This window comes from Falco rusticolus, chromosome 8 (genome assembly GCF_015220075.1).
Source record: "Falco rusticolus isolate bFalRus1 chromosome 8, bFalRus1.pri, whole genome shotgun sequence".
In the NCBI taxonomy this organism is placed as follows: Eukaryota; Metazoa; Chordata; class Aves; order Falconiformes; family Falconidae; genus Falco; species Falco rusticolus.
The window spans coordinates 4,563,101-4,585,886 of record NC_051194.1 but is presented as its reverse complement, the minus strand read 5'-3'; positions in this window follow the sequence as shown (position 1 = coordinate 4,585,886).

Genomic DNA, 22,786 nt, shown 5'->3' with positions numbered 1-22,786 from the left:
ACATTGGGACTGTAGGTAACAGCAAGAGGTGGTTTATGTACTGCTACAGATTTTATAGATATACGCGCACACACACACACCTTAAGCACAGTAATTACATGAATTATCGTGTTTTCACATTTTGCTATTAAAATGAAATGGGGAACTGAGGTTACTCTCAAGACAGCCTGGGTTGCTTCTTCTGTGGCCAAACACAATGCAATGAAAGAAAATAGAGATGTTCCTGATAAAAGGAGAAAAAGAAAATGGGCACATAGAAATAAATCCTTGTAGTAAGCTATAAGTCTTCTGCCCAGAAAATTTCCCAAACCAGGTAACAGTCTGTACTGAAACCCTGTTCTGAGCCTGCAAAAAATTCAGAGCTGCTTAACCCCAGCCTTGGGGTCTGGGTCAGAGTTTTGCTTTAGTTTATCATTTCCAGGTGGAAAATACTGGTAACTCAGCCAAATAAAAACTCTTGGTGTTCTTTCCTGTTGGAATTATGGCAATAAACAATCATCATATTAATATTTTTTTTTTCCTCTCTGCAATAGGTTTCGGCAGATTGACTTGTTTCTTCAGAGGAAAGCACCTTGTGCCCCGGTTATCAGATAAGATACACATTTTGCAATCCTGGTCTAATATGCCTAGGCACAGTCTGAATCACTGAGAAGTATTTTTACCACTGAAAATCTTTAGCAAGTGTCAAAGCTTGTTTCAGTAAAATGTACTCACAAGGAGCTCATAAACATTCAGCCTATGAAACAAGCCTGAGCTAATACAATATGTGTTGTGTTTGTAAGGGGAAGAGGAACACAAACTGTGACAGTTTACTTCACACTTTAGAAAATTAGGTTCTGTTTTCTTCCATGGAGTAGCTGTTGCAGAAGTGGATGTATTTTAATGAGTGAAATAACCCAGTCTGAGGACATGGCTCAGATCCACGTTAGGAGCACAGTCATGATGACGGACCTGCCTTTGCCCCCAACACTTTATTACCTGCACTAAACCAAGATGACACAAGTGAGACCCTGACCCTCAATAGCTGCCAGGCACTGGGCACACTGCACACCTCACCTTGCACCTCCTGGCCAGGGAGGCCAAATTCTGTAAAGCTTCAATTCTCCCCTGTGCAGGTCCACGGAATCATTTTTTAATTTTTTTTTTTTTTTGACTTTCAAGTGAAGGAACTAACTGGGTAAGGCACTGAGCTGCCAGAGTGCTGCCTGGGGGTCTACCACACAATCAGAAGAAAAATCAAGCTGCATGCTGTCAGAGAGAAGCAAGCAGTGACTTATGGGCACAGCCTTGCTATTAAGAAGCAAAGTCATCATGAATAGTTAAAAATCTCTGAGAGTTATGATGCTTGGCTACATTTTAAATAGTATTCTTCCACTTCAGCATCTGAACCTGTCCTTTGTTTAACCAGCTAGAACACCACTGAAAATGCTTTGTTCTGCAACAGTGGTTTATGTGGCATAATTTGTTCTCTCTGCAAATGATTGCTCAGTTAGCATGTTACAATTGACGACATAAAGCTAAAGGAAGATTCTGAAGTCCTACTAGATTATTGTTCTAAAGAGAAACGTTTACGGAACTGGAACTCATACATGTAATTGGTATCATTATCTTTTTACTGGGTAAATGCAAAATTTAATAATGTCTCTATAACAGCTCTCGCAGATCTCACTTATCACCACAGATAATTAAACACAAATATTCTATTGAAAGAAAAATGCCAGCAAGATATTCCAACAAAATGTTTGCCTCGAACTAATGAAATCCATCATGCCCTTAGATTATTCTTATTATTCAGTTCATTGTAATATCTCTCTTTTTTTAACATGCATTTTTACTGCTTTTTATTGGTTCCCCGGTAAATCAACATGGTTATATTGAATGGTTTCATAGAGGAAGAATAGAACAAACCCCCTGACAATGCGCTGAAGCATTACCCTAAAACACATTGCAAACCGCACTTCCCGCTGCCTCCAGCTTTAGCTGAGATGTCAGGGGAGCCAGCTAGAACAGATAAGAGTTTGATAGCCCCAATGCAGTGCGGGTGGGGAGGACCAGCATGGCCAGGGCAGCTTTATGCCCTCAGGACATTTGTCACCTACGTCTCAGGGCTGCAGACAGCTAACACAGACACCCTTCCAGACAGGGAGCAGCTGAATGCTCTCCAGGATGGAAAAAAAACAAAAAATTATTCTTGAAGTCATTTTAGCTAACCCCTCCTGAGCTTCTTCTAGCACTAAGTGCCTTTTCTTCAAGAAGATGTATTGTAGGGTGAAAAACCATAAGGGAAGACCTCCCGTTTCTCATTCTCCTAGAATTACAAATGTTAACGCTGAGATTACTTTTACTGTTGTGGTGTGATGGGAGATGAGGGACTGTATTATAAAAATATAAAATAGACTATGTCTATTTCAGGCAATTAATAATGTATACGGTGCTTGCAACATTCATATAACTATAGATTTATAATTCTGCTTCAAAATGAGGAACAAGTATAACAAATTTTTATTACTGAGTGAAGAGAAAGGAATTATTTGGAGGAGTTTTTTCCAATATTCTTTTGGCTTGCTGAAATTTGGAATTTGCCCTTTTAGAGTAATTTAAATCAAAATGCTTCTTGGGAATGAGGTATTTCAGAGTCCTGGATTTATTTCTAGCCAGAAAGCAAAGGTTACACATCCTTTCCGAGTTTTCCTCGGAGTTGTGTTGCCTGTTATTTGCAATGACTGGAAATTGCTGCGAACAGCCCCTGGGGCAGCAGCAGTACATATTTCCCAGGAACAGGCAGTAACTACAAAGTGCATATATGTTTCTTCAGCGGGAAGGAAGCTGAAGTTCCATAAGTGGAAACAGGAGCTGAATTGGTGTAGGACACTTTTTTTCCCCCCCAAGAGTTTGTCCTGGTGCTTCTGAATTCCCCTTTGACTGCTTGATCTGCATTTACCCTTAAATGAAAAGTTAAAGCCTTGGAAATTACCCAGCTTTTCTCTGGCTAACGAGAGCCATCTGGGGAGGTGGCTACACTGGCACGAGTTGCAGTCCATTGGAAATTTGTGCTAGAGAAGACACGACTGAGCTGGGACAGAACAAAATCAAGGAACCACAACTCATTCCCTGCCAGTCCTTCCTCCTCCACCTTCCCCCTCATCCATCTTTCTTCCTTCCCACACTGCTTCCTGCTTCATTAATCAGTGTTCTGCAGAGGAGATTCTCCTGCTCAGTGTATCCAGAGCAAGTGGGATGAGAAGCCTCTGCAAGAAGCAGGGAGACAACCTGGTACTTCTGCCTTCGAGCCCATCTGCCTCGGGCAGCCCTGGCTACACTGAGGCATCACTGGTGCCACTATAAGGTGAAAACACCAGCAGGGACGACTTCAGGCCACCAAGCTAAGTTGTAATCATGTATCTCCCACTAACGTCAGAAGAAATTACATGGCTAGATCCCTGCAAGCTGTTTTGAACATCTGAAAGTTAATTCTGCAGTTATTGCTGGGGCAAAGAAATAGGACTGCCCACTGGGACAGGCGGTGAGTAACAGAGACTAGCAGGACAGAAAAAGATTAGCGGCTGAAAAACCACATCCCATTCCATTATTCCCCTCCAGCAGGATAACGATGCTTTTGGCATGTCATACGTTACTGTCACCCCCAGTGCGTAGGAGCCAGCATACTGCATGTACTCCAGGCCTGCTCCCCTCTTGGGAAGAACACGGATGCAGGATCATTGCAAGGGTTTCTGTACACAGGCACCTCATTGCCTCTGGAACACTTGGACAGCTTGTTGCCAGGCCAAGGAACTGCCTTTAACAACAGCCTCAGGCTTCCTGAGCTAACTGCCAGCGACAGAAACATTATCATTCTTCCTTAGTATTCACAGACAGCACTCAACACAGCGCCCAACACAGCGCCCCTGCTCGCTCCGTCACACGAAAGAGGAATTCACCCAGCCAGAGGAGCTAAGGCACCTTTCCTCAGGGGCTCTGGGCACCCCTCTGTTTCTAGAAGGAGCAGGAACAGGAATGCTCCCACAGCCCCAGCACGTGCAGCGCAGGCATGCGTGGAGGTGGCAAGTTGTCTTGCAAATTTATTTTCCTTTCACTCCCAGATAACAGTTCTAAGGTTGGGTTTGTATGTGTGTTAGTGTGGTGGGGTTTTTTGGGTTTTTTTTTCAGGCAATTTTAGGGACCTGTGTCCTTCCACTTCTGAATCCACTAGTGTGCTCCCACCACTGTCCCTTCCGGGCAAGGCTCTATCATACAGGAAAAGGAGACAGCAAGCAGAGATACATAGAGATGGCTTCAAAGGTTTTATGTTTAAAGATGGATCCAAGTAAATTTTTGCCTACCAAAGCATAATATACTACTAAAATTAGTGAAGTCCCATACAGTTCCTTGAAGCACTCAGCATCTCGCCCTCTCACTTTACCTTCTGTGTGCTTCATTCAACAGTTGCAGGTTTAATGTCACCACAGCTGGGGAAGCACTTAACATGTGGCCAGCTCACTCCAAGCCTCCCTGGAGGGAATTTTTGGCCATTCAGGAGAGAGTTCCATGGGATAATACCACTTTTCATCTCAATAATAAGCATTGCATGCATACAGGTTTCATTTAGCAGTAGCGAGGCCAGCTTAGATTATGCCAGTCAGGCTACATCTGACAAAACTAGGCACTGAGTATTTGGGAAAAACTCAGTTATTGTGGAATGAATTCATAGTGGCAGTCAACTGCTTTTGGATTAGCTCAGGTTAGACTGGGAAAGAGGAAATCATGGGATTGGCAGGCGTTAGAAGAGGGAGAAATCTAGATTTAAGATATGTAAACAACTGAAACGTCTTTGGGTGGTACATTAGTATGTTTTCCAGAATTCTGAACTATTTATTACTATATTAGAAGCCTCTGTGACATTAAATCGAAGTGAACAATCTCTTCCATTTATCATAGAATTTATTGCATTTCTAAGAATCCCTACAACTCCATCACCCGCAGCATTTTAGCACCAAGCACTACGATCTGCAGTCTCTGCTTGAAATTCAGGTCCTGACACGTTATTTCTGACCACTTCAAATCTGTGCTGGATCTTTCCATCTGAATGCCAAACTTTTGTCCTAAATACCACGATTTTCTTTGCCTAGAAAAAAAAATAATTATGACTGTGTCTGGAAACATTAGCATTACACTGCGGCATGTATTGGCATAGCCTTAGGTAACAGGGACACGCTATCATTTAAGGAACCATGCTCATAAATCCAACCTGTAATGGGCTTCATCAGTATCAAAGTTACACTTAGCTGCTGCCTCTGTGCTGCAAAAGCAGCTTGCAGAGTCCTGTTTGCTGTTGTCTCCAACCTAAAGTTACAGGAGACTCTCCTAGAAGGGAGCCAAGTTCCTTTCTACTTATAATAGCCCAAAGGAAAAAAAATAATTAATCCAAACATTATTCAAAAAGCATTTAAATGTGAAAATACATTGCCTTAAGGAAACTCATACACAAAGATGGTGGCGTTCAGACGAGGGGGAAAAATAAGTTTTGAAAATCCAAGTAACATTAATGGACAGGAAAATTAAATTAGCTGTCATTTGCAAGTGATATAATTAAAAAAGCGCTAGTAAGCTGCCGAAACAGTGCAACACCTACCATGCAGCTACCACTAGAAAACAACTACTTGTGGTCTCTGAAAAACAAGGAGTCCCTCCAGCATCCCTTCTTTTTATTAAGGAAGATATAAAACTTGAAATTATTAATTATCCTCTGTGAGCAGGCAAAGAAGCCTAATACTTCTAGGATTCAGCTTCCATACATTCCTCATGCTTATGGAAAGCATTACCTTACTTTGCAAACTGTTCATCGGAGGAGAAAGTGGTTTAATACAGATATGTTGGTTTTCAGTTTTTTTTTTCCTTAAAGTCCCTGTCCTGCAATGGTTTAAGAACGAGCATAATTTTATACCATCTAAGTGGGCAACATGTGCACTTTCATATATGTGACAGGATCAAACCACAAGATAAAAATTAAGCAAGCCGGGTGTGTTTTTTCCTGCTCACAAAAACAACGGATAAATCCACTAAAAAGCAGCAAAGCGCTCATTCCTTCCTTCATATCTATGCTAGCGGTGATGTAAGTGGGTTTGCACATATGACAGAAGTGAATCTGGCTCTAGATGTGAATTTTAAAATCTTCCTCAGGAAAATCAGTGATGGAAGAAACCGGGACAGAGCTTTTCACACATTTTTAAAACTGAGACAAAGGCGGTGAAGTTAACAGCAAAGTAAATATTGTTCTTTGTGCTGATTAAACCTAGCACAGAACAAGGGCAAATCTGTCACAGATAATGTTTTTCCAACACTCACTGCTGAATCCATTTAATTAATTGTTCTCTTGGGGTCAGTATCGAGTTATGTTAATAAGCATTTGAGATCATCCAGAACTGATCATCTGAATCTGTGTGAGCTGGCATTTATGTCTTGTAAACATGGCTCTCCCTTCGAACCCTAAGAGCACCTCAGTAATTTCATTTTTTTTTTTGTTTTCAAGTTTATAGAAGAATTGGACCCATGGCAGTTGAAAAGTACCATTGTCAGTTTTTTTGGGTTTTTTTTTTCTAAAGTGAGATAGAGTTCCCTTTGCAGAAAAAAAGCTGGTGAAGAAAAGAGCATCTGGGGAGTATTAATGGCTTTTTTCTAGCTGATGTAAGGATAATACACAAGATTTGTCTTCCTTTTTGCAAAGGGGTGTTCTGAAAGATGGTTTTTTTTTCCCCCTCCTTTTAGAGACATAAATACCTTCAAGAGAAGGAAGACAGATTGCCAAAGCTGAGGTCTTTATTATAAGAAAATACAAGTGGTTGAGTATCTATCATCAGGCCTAGAACAAAAAAACCTGAACTAAACCATAAGCTTTTGGCATTTGAGACACCATATTCAGGAGTGAGCCCTCTTATTTCTTCTGGTTTTTCCGCAGCCAGCACTGCATCTGAATAGCACACCTCCCATCACTCAGGAGACACCCCTGGCGAGGCAGCGCGCAGCCGCCGGCTTGGCACTCTTCTGAGTTGGCCACATGAAATGTTGTTTCAATGTGGAACTAATCCAATGAGCTGGAAGTGATAAGAAATTCTTTCACAGGAGGGATTATTTCCTATTCCAGTTCACAGAAATTGGGCCACAGTGGGAACTGGGCAGTCAATGGGTTATATCAGTTAGCTCCCAGTTGCTACCACTTGGGGTTTCCTAGCAAATAAGCAGCACAGGAGCATAAAGGTTTGGCAGGCTCTAGAACAGTTTTTAATGCTGGAATTTGAACGAAGAGTATAGCAGTTAGCTGCCTTACATACTTTCCATACCAAACATGCCCTCTGGTGTCATCAGACAGTTTCTCCTGTGCGTCCACTGTGGTGGAGCTGGGTACATAACTCTAAACCTGAGGAACTAGGAAAAGGTGAAAACCCTAGAAAATGTGAAAGTACCAGGGAAGCAGAAGGTTATAGGTGTGTGCAGATGTGCAGCAAGAAAGCACCCACAAGTTGGCTGCTCCGATTTGTGCTTAAAAGTCACCACTGACGGCAAGAATTAATATTTTTGGGATGAGTGGACTTCTCACATGATAGCTCTTTCCCACTATTTATGATCTATTATAATTTTGGTATGGGATACCACTTTTTCAAGTTAAAGATAACAAGACGAGTTGCCTTCATCAAATGGGCTGAGCCCCCCCAGGAGGGGCATCTGCCTTAAATTCCCCAACCATCCCCACCAAGGTGGGTGTCACCAGCCTGGAATACACCGCACAGCTGACAGGATCCCGGAAAGAGCTGAGCTTTCCAGATATCCCAGTATGCTTTCAGCATGAGCAAAGATCTTTTTAATGAGATGCCAGGTGTCAAAATTAGTTAATTACTAGTTATAAGACTATTAGCATGGAGAAGGGTCCACTCTGTGTGTAGCCTGTTGGTAAATGACCCACTCCGAGTACATCGTCTGCCATCGTACAGAAATGGTCTTGCTTGAAACAAAGTTTAGACTTTTAGTATTCACCAAGGATGAAACCACACAATAAAAAGTAAAAGCATTTTACTTTGCGGCACTTGATTATGCAGCTTTTACTTCTCAAGCATGTCATCCAATGTGCTGGAAAACCCTGTATCCTGGAGCATTTTTCTATTAACATACAACCACCTCTTGATAAGGGGGGAGATGGATCTCTCTTCTCTGATACATTAACATCTCACTATGTTGGACTGAAAAGACTTGCAGAACAGAGAACTTCTGCCAATACTGTGAATTATTTAGTTGCTGGGGTGCAACACATTTGTTAGATTGTAATTGGTTTGCTTTTGCCAAGAGGAAGCTGTTTGTCATTCCCACCTCTGCATTAGCGCAGTTTATAGCACTGGAGCGCTTTAAGGAAAGCTACATCTGGTTTGAACTGCAGCTCTCCTGCTTTGATCTAGTGGTTCCTGAAGCAATAAAAAGTGGGTAGGTCCCATCAACCTCTAGTATGTACAGAAATAATAAATACCATGTTGGATTCTGTTAAGGAGTACTAGATATTCAGTGTGACAATAGAATTATTGTGCAACATCCAGATGGATTTACGCTTTGAATACAGAAACCAAAGTTAACAGCAGGTAATTTTCTGTTGAGAATTCGCTGCTGGTCCAAAGTGAGTGGATTCAGCTACAAACCAAGTTACTAACGAGCTCTGAGCACTTACTGAGGATCACAAGAGCAGGAAATTCATACTACGTGAGACTGAAAGTAACCGGTACTTAGGAAGTGCACTGGATAAAGGAGTCCTTAGGCATCACCTGAGCTAGGTCTCTCATAGAGGAAGCGGGAAAATTGCCATTTTGTCTTCATTTTTGTGGTGGGATATAACAGTCATATATTGAATACACACAGAACCTCTGAGGATTAGAAAATAGCTACGAAAGCTGTGCAGAACTCTCACTTCTATTTTTCTTCTGCACTATTTTAAATTGTAAAATGGCTAGACTATTCAAAAAACTACAGCATGTTGCTTGTTCATATTCCAGGATGTTTGTTCACTTTTCACATTTAATACACTGAAATATATGCACAATCATGCTGAGTGGGGTAACTGAAAATTAAACAGACAGAATTACTCACAACAGCAATATTTTAAATTCAAATAAGTTTCATAACATATGGCATTCATGACCTAGTCTAACAAAACATTTTGTGGTTGCTTAGATGAAGCAGGTGCCTTTTTTCTGTACTGCTGGGTCTGCACCTGTATTGCCTAGAGGTACAACTCAAGCCTGCTGCCACATCAGGGACAGGCCTGGCCAAACAGATTTCATATCACAGTGCTTCATCAATAGCCTTGTCCCCTTGACAGTGACACCATCAGACCAAGTTCCCTTTTTTCCTTGCAAGGTACAACATCTCTCGGGTGTTTGAGTGTGAAAACTACTGTTATCAACCAGCTTAAGCATCATCCCCAAATACCAAGCAGACAAAGCACTACCACAGTCTAACGTCAGATGTCCAATATATGCACTAAACTTTGAAGCAGTGAGTTCTTTCTTACTTCACAGTTTCTAGAGGTGGTTCAAAAATCACCCCTTTGCTGCTCTCAACGCAGGGACCCAGCCCCACTACCACAAACCTCTCACCCACAGGCGCTGTCAAGGGCAAGCTGCTGGGACACCCCGTCATCTTTGGTGACTAAAACTGCTCTCTCTGATTTTAGATGGGAGGGAAGTTTCCCCCAACGGAACGACCCAGAACATGCAGGTGCTCTTATTTTGCAATATAACGGCCCCAAATAAGAAACTCAAAGAAACAAATCTTAGACAATTCCCTATTTCATGCTTTTTCCTGCCATATCAGAAGTGGGAATATCTATACAAGAAGAAGGAGTTGACACCAGTTAAATGTGTTTTGTAAATAACTAAATTTATCTTCCCTTGCTTGTATCCTTCAATATGTCTCTTCAATATGTATCTCCTATAAATTTGCTCATTCTAGAGATCATTCCACACAGGTTTCCTGTAATTAAGATGCGATGCACATGGGCTTATACACACTATGTATTTTTAAGAAGGTACTAATAAAAGTAACATCTACTTTCACATGTGTAGCCACAGATTACTTCAACATTTATTGGAGTAGACAGTAGAGCTGTCTATTATATTGTGAATTAGAGATTGTACCAAGTTATCAAATTGTTTAGTGTATTGCCCGGTGTTGGGGTACATGGCTGCCTGATGGCTTGTTCCACCCTGCACACACAGCAACACAACTGGGATCACTGGGGCAGGAGCCATGACTTCAGATTCCTGGATTCCATGGGCATGTGGGAACCAAGCCAAAGAGTGTTAATTACTTTCCCCTTTAATGACAGGTAGCAGTCCTCTGTCCTTTGTTGCTCTCTTTTTCCAATACTTTTTGATCTATTCGTGGGAAACTCTTTTAACAGTAATGCTCCTTGGCTGGGAAACAATGAGATGTAGAGGAGAAAACTCATGCTCTTCATTACAGCAATTTCCAACCTGTCTGACAGCAATAGGAATTCAATTACAGTCCTCCAGTGGCAATAAGCTCCGTGCACTAGGTCTTAATTGTTCAACCATTAGTTTGCAATTTGCATTTGTACTGTAGTGACAGCTGACCATTTCCATCAGAAGAAGACATTTATATTCACAAAGAACTAAATACATCAGTATATGTAGCTCAGCAAGTAAACCTCCTATAATGATAAACCCGACATATTTACTTAAATTATTGTGATAATTTGCAGCTCTGGAGCCTGACACATAGCTTTTCTGTGTTATCACAACCGAGAGGTACTGTGTATTTTGAGAGGTAGTTCTATTTACTATCAATGTTGTTCACATTTTGATTCCCTCCTCCCTTAAAGAAATCAAGTGAAATTTAATAGGAAAATGTTTCCTGTATAAATGGGTACAATCTGAACGCTACAGTTCTGAAGTACACACGTTATGAATTTGCACAAGTACAAATATAGGTAAGTATGTTTGTGATGGTGCAAACAAACCCTTTATCTTTTGTACGAGTACAGGGATAGTCCCTACACGCAAGACAGATAGGAGAAACCTTATGCATACCTGTACCTAGCCAAAGCCTTTCTTAGGCAACTGGGGTCAGTCTCTTTTTGTATACACTTAAAGATTCACAAGTCCTGTTTGCTAAGCATAATATTCCTCTGCAGCAGTAAAGAGCTCATGGATTCCTTCAGAAGAAAGGAAGCATAGAGCAGAGGCGAGGGCGAGCAGAGCAGCATTGCTGCAGCCTGGTCAGAGGCAGCAGGCACAGGGCACGGCTGCAGGACAAACAAGAGTCCCTTTCTGCTGGTGCATCTACTTGCAGGTCCTTTCTGGCAGATGCAGCACACCTTCCCGCTTGTGTAGTCCCACCAGCTCTCACAGCAATGTCAGCTGTGCTAGAAAAAGCATTCCTCCCAAAAACACCACTATGCAAAGTTTCACTGGCACAGTGTCATTAGCAAGGGGTAAGCAAGTCCCTCCAAGCAGCCAATAGAAACAGCTCAGTAGGGCAGTTGTGGGGCATCCAAGGGAGTTTGTCAAACCATAATAGGTGCAGCACCAGCAATATACCATCTGCTTGGAAGCTACCCAGCGCTGACCACAGCCGGGGCGAGGAGGGGCTTTGCTGGTGACTGAGCCTCCCGATGGCTTCGGTCAGAAACTCCTGTCCAGAGTGATGTTTGATAAAGGCCTTGGTAATAATTCATTAACTCAATAGCTGGCAGCCTTCACTGCCCAGGTATCTGCTAACACCAATTTACAACCCGTGCCAAAGGAATGAGGCGGGAAGCCTGGCTGTTACCAGGGCGTGCAAGGTGGACATCACCCAGCGTACGAGCGGGCAGTAGCAGAGCAGTACATGGCTGCGAGAAGGGAAATTCAGGACTGGGAAAGCAAACGGTCAGGACTAATATTCAGTAGCAAGGGAAGCAGTCAAAATACCTGGTCTTGTATCACCTCTATTTGGCAACTTGCATCAACCTTCACCACTTTTTTTTTTTTTTTAAAGTTATTAATTGCTGGGGAAAACAATGACAACTCGATGTCGTGTCCTGCAGGTAGCTGCTTTGCCCTGGTGAATTGCTGCTGCCTCTCACACCACCCAGCACCGCAAGGCACAGGGAGCAGGAGGAAATACCAGAGATTTCTGTCTAGGGCTAAAAACCCTTTTCCTTCCATGCAAATAACAGCCTGAGACCAGCAATCCTGGATGTTATCTGGCACAAATCTCTCAGCCTAGAGATGCAAGAGATTACCAGTCTGAGGAGTAATTCTGGCAGTGTCTATATTTACTGTTTACGTGTTCAGGATTGAGCCTGCTCATAACAACAGGGAAAATTAATTATTCCAAAGGGCTGTGGACACTATTTATGTTCTTGGTATTTGTGTCAGTGTCATGGACCAGGACAGTCAGATATGTTCCCTGGCATCCTAAATCTAAGTAGTAATTTGTTACTGACAGTTTTTATTTTATGGAAAAGCATTGTACCTGCAATAGTAGGAAAAAAGCACGAGAAAAATTTTAGAGTCTTTAGTTTTTTGTGGGGTTTTTTTGTTTGGTTGGTTGCAGGGGTTTTTTTGTTGGTTTTTTTTTTTTTTTTTTTACTTTTCATTCTTAGAATATATAAACTCCCCATTATTTTGATTCAGGGCAGTTTAAAACATTTTGGTTTAATTGTCTAAACTAAATCAAACCAGCTGAGCTTTCATCAGTACAAACAGGGGTTGCAGCCACGCTTCAGAAATGTTAGTTTAGATGTTTCATGCTCCTGTTTTCCTTCACAGGCAAGACAACCCACAGCACCAGGCCAGCACTGATTTCTAAGACCCAAACACTATTTTGCTTTATGGGATTATCCCTATCTTAACCTAAATTTTATTTTTAATTAGGTTACAAGAACTCAGTTAAATGAGCAAACTGGAGGAGTGAACTGAGGTAGTAGCTGGATTTTCAGGGAAACATTTTTCTTACAGAAGAGGAGGTTCAGCTCCATAAATGATGACTAGATCATAATCCAAATCCTGTTGCTACAGAGAAATAAGTCAATCACTAGTATGCTGTCCAGAAGGAAAAAAAATCCCACTGGTATTTACCTGGGTGCAGGATAAACACACCCCTAGGTAACTGTTCTAGGTTGCAGACTATTAGCAAAATATTCTTAACAGTACTAATTACATTATCACTCACACAAAAAAATATTATATTATTTCACTAACAAAAGCAGCACAGATGTGAATCTTTATGACTAGAACAAGCAATCTTTCAGATGGGCAGTAGGATACTGTGTAAACATTATATGAAAGCACTGCAAGAGAATTCAAGATGATAAAAAGGTGTAGTTTTGATCTACATAACCACTTTGAAAAGGGTAAATCTTTATCAACCTGAGGTATGCAACACGTCAGATGTTATTGTCAGCTCTCAGCTGCCTGCTCTGAGCCTGATAAGAGCAAGGAGTTGTAATGAGCGTGCTGCCAGAAATATTACAAGCAATAAGCTCAAAAAAAAAAAATCAAAAAAAAAAATCAATGAAGCATGTACCCTTCAAGTCAGTCTGGTGAAGTAACGCCAAGTGTTATTTCAGGTGTTATTACAGCTTTGCATGCAACGTTTACCCAGACTGATTTTGTAAGACAAGCCTTTTAAGCACTTTTCCCAACCCCAAAATATACAATCAGTGTTATTAGTGAATATAAAACACAAAGCCCCTTATGATTTTCAAGGAACACAAAAAAAATCCAAAATCTCTTCTCCCTCCTGGTATAAAGAAAAAAACAAAAAAACACACCACCACAAAAAAAAGTGTCAAACTCAGGGTTACCATTTGAGACAGAAAAACTTGTATCTGTATTTCCTCCTTTGCATAAAACATAATTCTGCTTGACTGCGCATCAAACATTTATTCCAGTGAGCTTTGACTGCAGAAGATACCATCATGATTCATCACACCATGTATGTTTACTAAATTTTATAAATAGCGGAAAATAGGCCATAAATGCTGCTTTATGTTTTAAATCATCATTTTGTCTAGCCAAAAATGTCTCTAGAGTAGCAGTGCTAGAAATCCAGATGATGAAAATTAAATAGGCATGTACTTTCCCTTTATATAGCAAACTTAAGAGATTTACTGTCCCATCAATCTAAGTGACATGGGAACAACAAAGAATAAGATGGTCCAACCTGCAGGAAAAGAGCCAGACTCCACAGTCTTTATCCCGAGCTGAGCTCTGCTGCACAGAACAGCACATGATCTGCTTTTCCCAGACTAGCAAGAACCAGAAAAGCTAGACTCTGCCTTAAGTGAGCTGTATTTCAACAGTAAAATATATTTTAAACATGAGTTCCAGTTCAGCGGCTGCATTGCAATGCCAGAGGGAGGGACTGTTTGCCCCCGGCTGAGCTTTGCTCCAGGCATGGCCCCAGCACAGAGGTGGGGGAGCAGCCGGGTCCTTCCAGGCCCCTCACCAGACCATCAGGGCTGTGCTAACGCAGGAGCAGACAGTGCCAGCACGCTGCTCATGTTACTCCCCACTCCATCCCCTCTTTATAGAAGTCCCCAAACCTTCAGTATAAACTCAGGGAGTTCACAGGGGGAACATCAGGATTTTAACATCCAAGCAGTTTCGTTTTTCCTTTGCTTCCCACCACACGTGTGGATTGCAGAGCCTTCTGCTCTCCACCCCTCTTGTCCAAGGGTTGTTGACATGCTGGGGACATACCCGGAGAGCAGCAGGTGATGGACCCACCACAGTGTGGGCACTGGGCATGTGCCTTGACGGTAACCTCCAGCCACCAGCCAAACACGTGCCCCAGGACCGAGCTGCCTAAGCACCACAGAAGCAGGTCAGTTAAATGCCACCAAATGAGGACAGGTTGAGGCTTATTGAACAGTTCAAAGTAATTATGTCCTACCTTTCTAACCTCACTCAAATACTTTCAAGGAAAGGGCTAAATCCAAATGCACATCAGGGGTTTGTGCAATGATTTGGCTAAACCCTTATGGTCTGGCTGCACCCGTTTTACCGAGGTGCTCTGCTCTCCCCTGCTTCAGCCTGGAAGCAAACTGAAGTGCTTGCATCAGACTCCTCTACTTGAGAAAGGTAGTGAGGTTTGTCTCCAGGGAGGAAGGGAATTCCTTCTCCAGACCAGATCATCTATAAGCCAAGAGGATCCGAGTGAAAGCCTCGAGGTTGCCTTTTGGGGTTGGAAGTCACATTGGTGCTCCTTGCCTGCCTGCCTTAGAGCACCTTTCACATGAAGGCTGCACAAAGAAGGAATTCCCATGACAGGCACTGGTATTCAAGCACCTGGTGTGAGATGAAGAAAGGTTTACCCATAGTGTTAGGAGCATGTCTGCTAGAAGCTAGGAGGTATCCCACACTACAAGTGCTATCCATCTTTTACAGCAAGGAGATAATACGCTCTGGGTGTTTGACTAGGGACTGCACATGGAGCATGTGTTGTGGTCCGTTATATATCAGGCCAGTTAAACTTGTTATCATAAGGCACAATATTCACAACTCTCCTGGGTTGGATGCTAACCAAAGTCAAGAATTCCCAAGTGGAATTATTAAAACACTTAATTTTGCACTAAATCTTGAGATCAGTTTTAAGAGCCTGCAAGATCTAGACCTGTATTAATATTCCAGGAAAAGCTGATGTAATTGCGATATAATTTTCAATAACCTACTTCTAAAGATTAAAAACCAATGCAACAAAAGCCACCCTCTTTTTCCTACATCTCAGAGCTGTGCTGTCAGCGTGTACACTTATATCACTGAGCAACATTGAGAAATTCCTGTCTTGCTGGATGAGATGTTAAAATGAGTAGACAGGCTGAGTAAGCTTAGGATCCCTCGAGAGAAAAAGCAGCAGCTTGAATTGCCTTTGACTGTAGCTTAATTAATGTTTTCACGGAAGTAAGACCCCAGAATTGCAAAGTTTCATATTTCTTTTTATCTTTTTCCAACAGCAAACTTCAGAATAGAGTAAGATGTGTTGGAGTGCACAAATTCACATGCACTGATACAGAAAATACAAATGCTTATTGCATGTCTAGCCTTCAGCGAGCAGGTGGCAAAGGTACAGGAGATGGGACAGAGGAGAATAACAATCAACAAATGTTTAATGGATGCAAAACTCACAAGAAAGTACAGGGAAGGCTGAGCAATGCCAAGACTGTCTTTGTCTCACCGGAGGTCAAAACTCATGACTTGCTGTTTGGTTATAAAGACAAAGGGCTAACGGAGAGGTTCTCCGTTACCGATAGTTCCTTTATACCCCCTGCAGCCTCCAGCAGTTTTCATTAGTACTCTTTACCAGTTTATCAGTTTCTAATGTCATAGATTATTTCTGCATGCAATGTTTCTTTGTTATTCAAGCCACTTGTGTCTTGAAAAAAAAAATAATCCAGTGTTTGTTTTTAGTCCATCTGTTGCATTGAAGAACATTACCACGCCATCAGTTTATTGGTCTTTCCCACAGAAAGGTTGCCTGCTTTGCTTTTCCATTTATAAATTGAGACCATTTATTGAGCTTTTAGCAGACTTCTGGCATTAAAATGCCGCAGCATATATATCATAAAATGTGTGATCAAAGGAGACTAGCTCCACTAAAGTTTCTCTTCTTCTAATCTTCCGTCCTCAGGCAAAAACCTGGATGAATAGATAAATTAGTCCCACAAGATGGATGAAACTTCGATAACAAAGCTTATGCTACTTACACCGATACTCACTCAGATTTGCTAAAGTCCATTTAAACAATCTGATTAAAGAAACACAAGACTCCACTTTCTTTCAGTGTTCAAATATATTTCACCCACAAAACAAAAGCAAGATTGCATCCTGCTCTTCCTACACTTCAAAAAGACCATACATCAGTACTAGCTCCCATAATAGTTTACAGGGGGAAAGCTGTAGAGGTAGGAAAAAGTCTTGTTTCAGACGGTGTACAAAGGTAAGCCAGTAAAATACAGCAAGGCAGTGCAGGATAGTAATTTTAATACATTTGAATATGTTTCTAAAAATCAATGAAAACGTGTTCAGGAAGAATATCTGACATACTTGAATAACACGTTACCAAGGTGGCCTTGTTCATCTTTTTATTACTTGGGGAACTGCAACATTTTAGGTACCTCTTTGCGTCCTTCTGATCTTAACAGACCTAAAAACTAGTCCAGAAACTGTTATGACTTATTTTTGAAAATCAGCTAAAGGATTTAATGCTCTTTTAAAGACTGAGACACAAGGGACAGAATCACTGGACTTTAAATCCCTGCCAGCAGTTTTAATGAATAAATAAATGCGTGCCTTTTTGCTGTTACCATACCAACCTGAGTCAAGGGTGGTATCCTTTTATTCTACACACAGGCAACTCCCATCTACTGAAAATAATTGCATTAGCTTTCTACTAACTAGGTGGAAATACCTACAAATTGTCTCATGAATTGTATGAGGTTCTGCTTGAAGAGGAATGTTATGAAGGTGGGTTTTTTGGGGGATGGGGGAACGGATGACACACCTTGGGCAGGGTTATTTTTTTAAAGGAAATTGTCTAAAGCAGCAAAATGGAGAAGGCCAGGAATATTTTTGGCCAGTCTTTGTTTTCCTTGAGAGGCCAGGAGTGAGCCTCACATGTCCTGCAGGGTGGCTCTCCACTGGCTCATGCCCAGCATTCAGACTGCAGCCACCACCCAAAGCAAAACAAACAGCTAAACCAGAGGGTAAAATAATTCCTGTACGTGACAGAACACCCAATTCCACCTTTGACATAGGAACAGTTCAGAGAGCTGACCCCACTATCACTTCAGTGTTCTCGGGGCTGGTAGACTTACAGCAGCCCATTTAAACTACCAGGATGTGTGGTCAAGGGATGCATTTCTTCCCAATTAAAAAAAACAAACCTGCAAGCATTCCTATTAAAAAATGGCATTTGTATACATATATGTACAAGCATATACACTAACTGCATTACCTAAGCAGCTTCTTGAACAAAACAGCCTCTGTCTCTTTGCATACTACAAGCTTCACAAGTACACTGTGATCCATGGGGATGGAGTAGATTTCTGCCAAAAGTTTCTAATAGCTTTCTGGCTCAACAGACTCATTCTTTGAAGTCTCATCTATATTATTTCAATAGCCTTCCCTCCGCATTGCCAGGCAGGTAGAGATACATTTTGCCAGCATGGAAGACTGGGCTTTAGCACATGTCCTGCTAATCTGTACTTTTTCCAGTGACAGACATGACCGTTGGCACAAGATGCAGAAAAGTCAGCTCTAGTCAAGTATTTCAAACCCTGGTCAGGTGATGAAGCAAAATTGTTTGAGGGAAAATAAAAACAAAAAAATAAAAACAAAAAACTCTGCTGCCCCTGGGGATGCACCCCGAGGGCTGTTAGTCAACTGCCAGATGCTATCAGCTTCAGCTGAACCTGAATCCAGCAGTTTCTTCATCCTGGGGGTAGAGTCTTAGGAAAACAAAGAGCAAATTGCTTCTTCCAGGCTTGGATTATCTGGTTGCAAGGAAAGCTGCCACTCTAAGAGGATTTGCACTAATTACATGAAGTATCATATGAAACAGTGTTCAGAAAATAATAGATTTCAAAGCCAGAAGGTTAATAAGCACACTGATTCTGAACCTCTCACTAGCCTGAATTCCCACATAAAGAAACGCTGTCAGGATGCCTAGTAAAGACACAAACCACAATTGCTTTGTTGAAATGATTTCTTGGCAATGAAATGCTTAAGAGTTCCCTTCCGCACTCGTTTAAATGACTAGTGAAGTAAATAGCAAGATCAATAACCACGAAACTCGATCTCGTTTTTGTAATTAAGAAAGCAGAGACAGAATCTATCCGTAATGTGCTCCTAGCAATCAGGGGGTGATTGCAGTCTGCCTGCTTTATTGGGCCAGCCAGCTCATTCCTATGCAGCAGGTGTGGAGGAACATTTCCTACATAAACTCACTTTAAACTGCTCGAGTAGGTATCTGCAAACACCTTATACATGGATCTATAAAGGGGTATATGAATATTTGTCAGCTCAGTGAACTCGTTAACTACTGAAATTGGAAATATGTTTGGTTTAAGAGTATGATTTATTAGAAATTTTTGAAATAACAGTTGGTTTCAGCAAAGAGTATATTTTAGTAGAACTTCGACTCTGCCAGATTCAAGAAGTGCATCCCACAGTGCAAACCAGCACCACTCTGGTGACAGTGTGGTCACATGTGATTTTATAGCTTTGTGTAACAGAGACATCTATGAGAAGAAACTGCAGCCCTGAGGGAACACGCAGGGTCAAGAGGCGATGTGATAAAAGCTTTCTCCTTTTAAAGCAGGCTGAGAAAAGCCATTTTAGCCACTGCATCAAGGGCAAAAAGAATATGTTCCCTATCCAGCAGGGGCTCAGGATGTAAGTACACAGAGACAGGCTCGACTGCACAAAATCCACAGGCCTCCCCTTCAGTCCCAGGAGCAAAATGAGCAGAATTAGTTTAAACAACTCATGCAAGGGAATCTCTATTTTTTTTTAAATGCATCCATATACTGAAATAGCAGTGAGAAATGAAAATGTCCAGTTTTCAGCAACAGAAAACTACTGAACTGGTATAAAATGTTAAACGCATACAGGTTCAGATTTCCTTAGCTTGTGCTCCTACACACCTTGAAAAAGACTAGAAATTACCTATTTTGATAAAGTCAAATTAAAACATACAATAAAATCAGAAAATTCCTGCCAATACCTCCAGCTGTAACCAAGACTTTACTTTAGGAAATAAGAAGATTGTAATCAGAAATTTTAAATCAATTTGATGAGCATCACCTATATTTTATATCTATACCTATCTCCTTGGCTGACCACCCTGCTTCACTCACAGGAGTATCTCACACACACACACCTTCCCAGTTGTATGGAGAAACAGGATCAGTTATTGAAATATCGATCTTTCCAAAAACAATGAGAGTTCTGCCATCTGACCCTGCTGCAGTCACTTTTTCCTTGCTTCAAAATTTACCGGGATTACACAGAGCTGATTTTCCTAATAGGTTTTTCCCCACAGGCAAGACTTGTGGAATAACACTTCATTGTTGCAGGGATCCACTCCCTTAATGACATTAAGGAAAAACAAGGTAACTCACGTACATTATTCCACCGCCATGCAGCTGAACACCTATGCAGTTTGGGAAGTCATTGGAGAAGTTTTTCCACTTCTTCCCCTTTTTTGTTTCCAAGTCATACATAAGTATATTACATAGTGCCCACAGGAAGGAAAGCTCCCTGGAGAACGTTCATTAATAACTGGGGAAGGGAGGGAGGAAAATGAGTACAACAGGCGCTCAGCTGCTTCCCCCATATGGCTGTTACTGCAGGTTTGTTGCTTAAAGTATAAACAAAAGCTACAGTAGAAAATACGTTGTATTACGACAAAAGAAACTGCATCCCACCTCTGGTTCTGCATTGACTTGTGTTACTCAGAGGCCACATCATCTCAGCCTAAAGGGATCTCCAACTGCCAGATCGTGTCTACATGATGAATTCCTATGCCCAGACTGGATCTAAGACCCAGGGAAGCACACAAATCAAAGCAGAGCCAGTGTCCTTGAGGAACAGTGAAACCCAAGTATTTTTAGGATGGAATCCAAAATGTACTACCGTTTTAATCTTGTTTTGAAACATATTCCATGTCATACAGTTTAGACCAAGCTGGAAAGACATCATGCAGCTATAAAACTAACCGCGAAGGCAGAGGAGCAGGACTAACAAGGCAGATGCTTTATGAAGTTGGCCAGCAGCACGTTTGCAGCTAAAATCCACCAGATGGCTCAGTGAAGAGAGTCCCCGCACGAGAACAGCGATTTCAGGCTGGCAGGGCATGACATTTATTCCACAGGCAGATAAGAAATGAAAGGCACGTGAAAAATGCCCTGCTTCAAAGCCCAGGCACACCTGCTTGCCACAGCCACGCTGATGCAGCACGGAACAGTACATGGGTTTACAAATCTGTCCTCAACACCATAAACTCCCATTTTGAAGCAGTTTACACAGAACCTCCATCCTCGATAAAGAGCCTATTTCAGGAGGTATATGGAGAGGAAAGAACTGGAGAATGTTTCCTGGCAGAAGTTACCCTGGCTGAACACCACATGCAAGTGACTCTGCACAATTTACCCTTGCGGTTTAACAAAAGTAGGGTTTGAACAACTGGCAAGGAAACTCATAATTTAAGCATAGGAACTTTCCCTCAGTATCAGGAAAGCTTCATGGGAAGAGCAGCGTGTCCCACAGGCAAGCAATGAAAAGCACTTTGCTTACAGATTCTTAAGATTATTTTATAGCAGCTATCAGCAGTTTGAGGGCATGGGTTTGAATCTCAGAGCCAATAACAAAGCATGAAAGGAAAACAGAATCAGTCTTATTGTATAGAAAAGGACAGAACAGACAGAATGAAGGATAGGTGCACGGAAGGGATTCGTTTGATAGCTTTGGAATAACAAATAACCTGCTTCACTTGGCTGCAAGGAGTAAGAGAGAATATAAATACTAAGTGAGAAAAGGACTACAGCATGGCATTTAAGGGTTTTGGTACAACCTGCACGGACTTGCATCCATTAGACTTGATGGACACTTAAGTTTTTCACTGATAGGACACCTGCAGGGAAACCTACATTACCCACCAGCAGAAAGAGGCTGCTTAGGGCATCCTAAAAGTTGATACTGAACGTAGAATCAGAAAAATATGCAAAAGAAAAGGAGAAAAAGAATCATTTTGCTGGTGTACATTTTATAATACCAGCCTGTCCAATTGGTAAATAGGTGACAGTTGTGGCCCTGAAGGCTGTTTTGCCTAAAACAAGAAAACAAGGCATAAAAATAACCCACACCAGGAGCAGAAGAGAAACATTTCCCACCCAACACATCCTATACCCATCCCTACTTATTTTTTTTGTCCTGAGAAGATTTACAACGTGTTTCTGGAAAACACATCTCAACGACTGCATTAAAACCTTCTACTTAACTGTGAGAGTCCTGTTAACATCACAAAAGCAAGTTTTGCTCATATTTTCACTTTTCTAGCTACAGACAAGCCTCTGCACTTATAATGAATGAGTATTTTTGTTCAGTGTGCTTTATTGATTAGCCACTTTATTCAACAGCATCATCAGAAACTCATCTACTTATTAATTTCAGCTTTGTAAGTTATCTTAACACACTCCCCTAGACACTAGTTCTTCCTCAGGCATATCTGTCATTTCTGTCAAGAGTACTTCCAATTAATTGGCAAGAGAACCGAGGAAGCACTGACTTTGTGGAAAAACTACATTGGCATGGATTTATGAATTGCACTAGAGATATATAAAATAATGAACAGCAGAACAGAGGTAAATTGGTGCTCGTTGCACCATGTCAGCATGGATACAGCTTACAAGAAATTAAATGCAACACAAAGAAAACTTTGAAAAGAAACAGCACATGCACAATGCAAACTCTGACTGAAGGGCTCATATGCACATCATGGCAGTGGGGGCAGGAGTTCAGAAAGATTACAAGCATTAGGCAGTAGCAACTAAGTGGAGAGAAAGAACCAGGGTTTATCTATTCTGAGAACAGGCACACTATATTATTTTTGTTGTTTCATCCATTTTACACAGTTGCAGTGAGCAGAATAAGCAGCTTATAAAGCACTGTATATGTGCAGGGCCACAAAGTTTGTTCAAATACCATTCCCAGCTGAACCACACACACTGAACATGTGGCCAGCT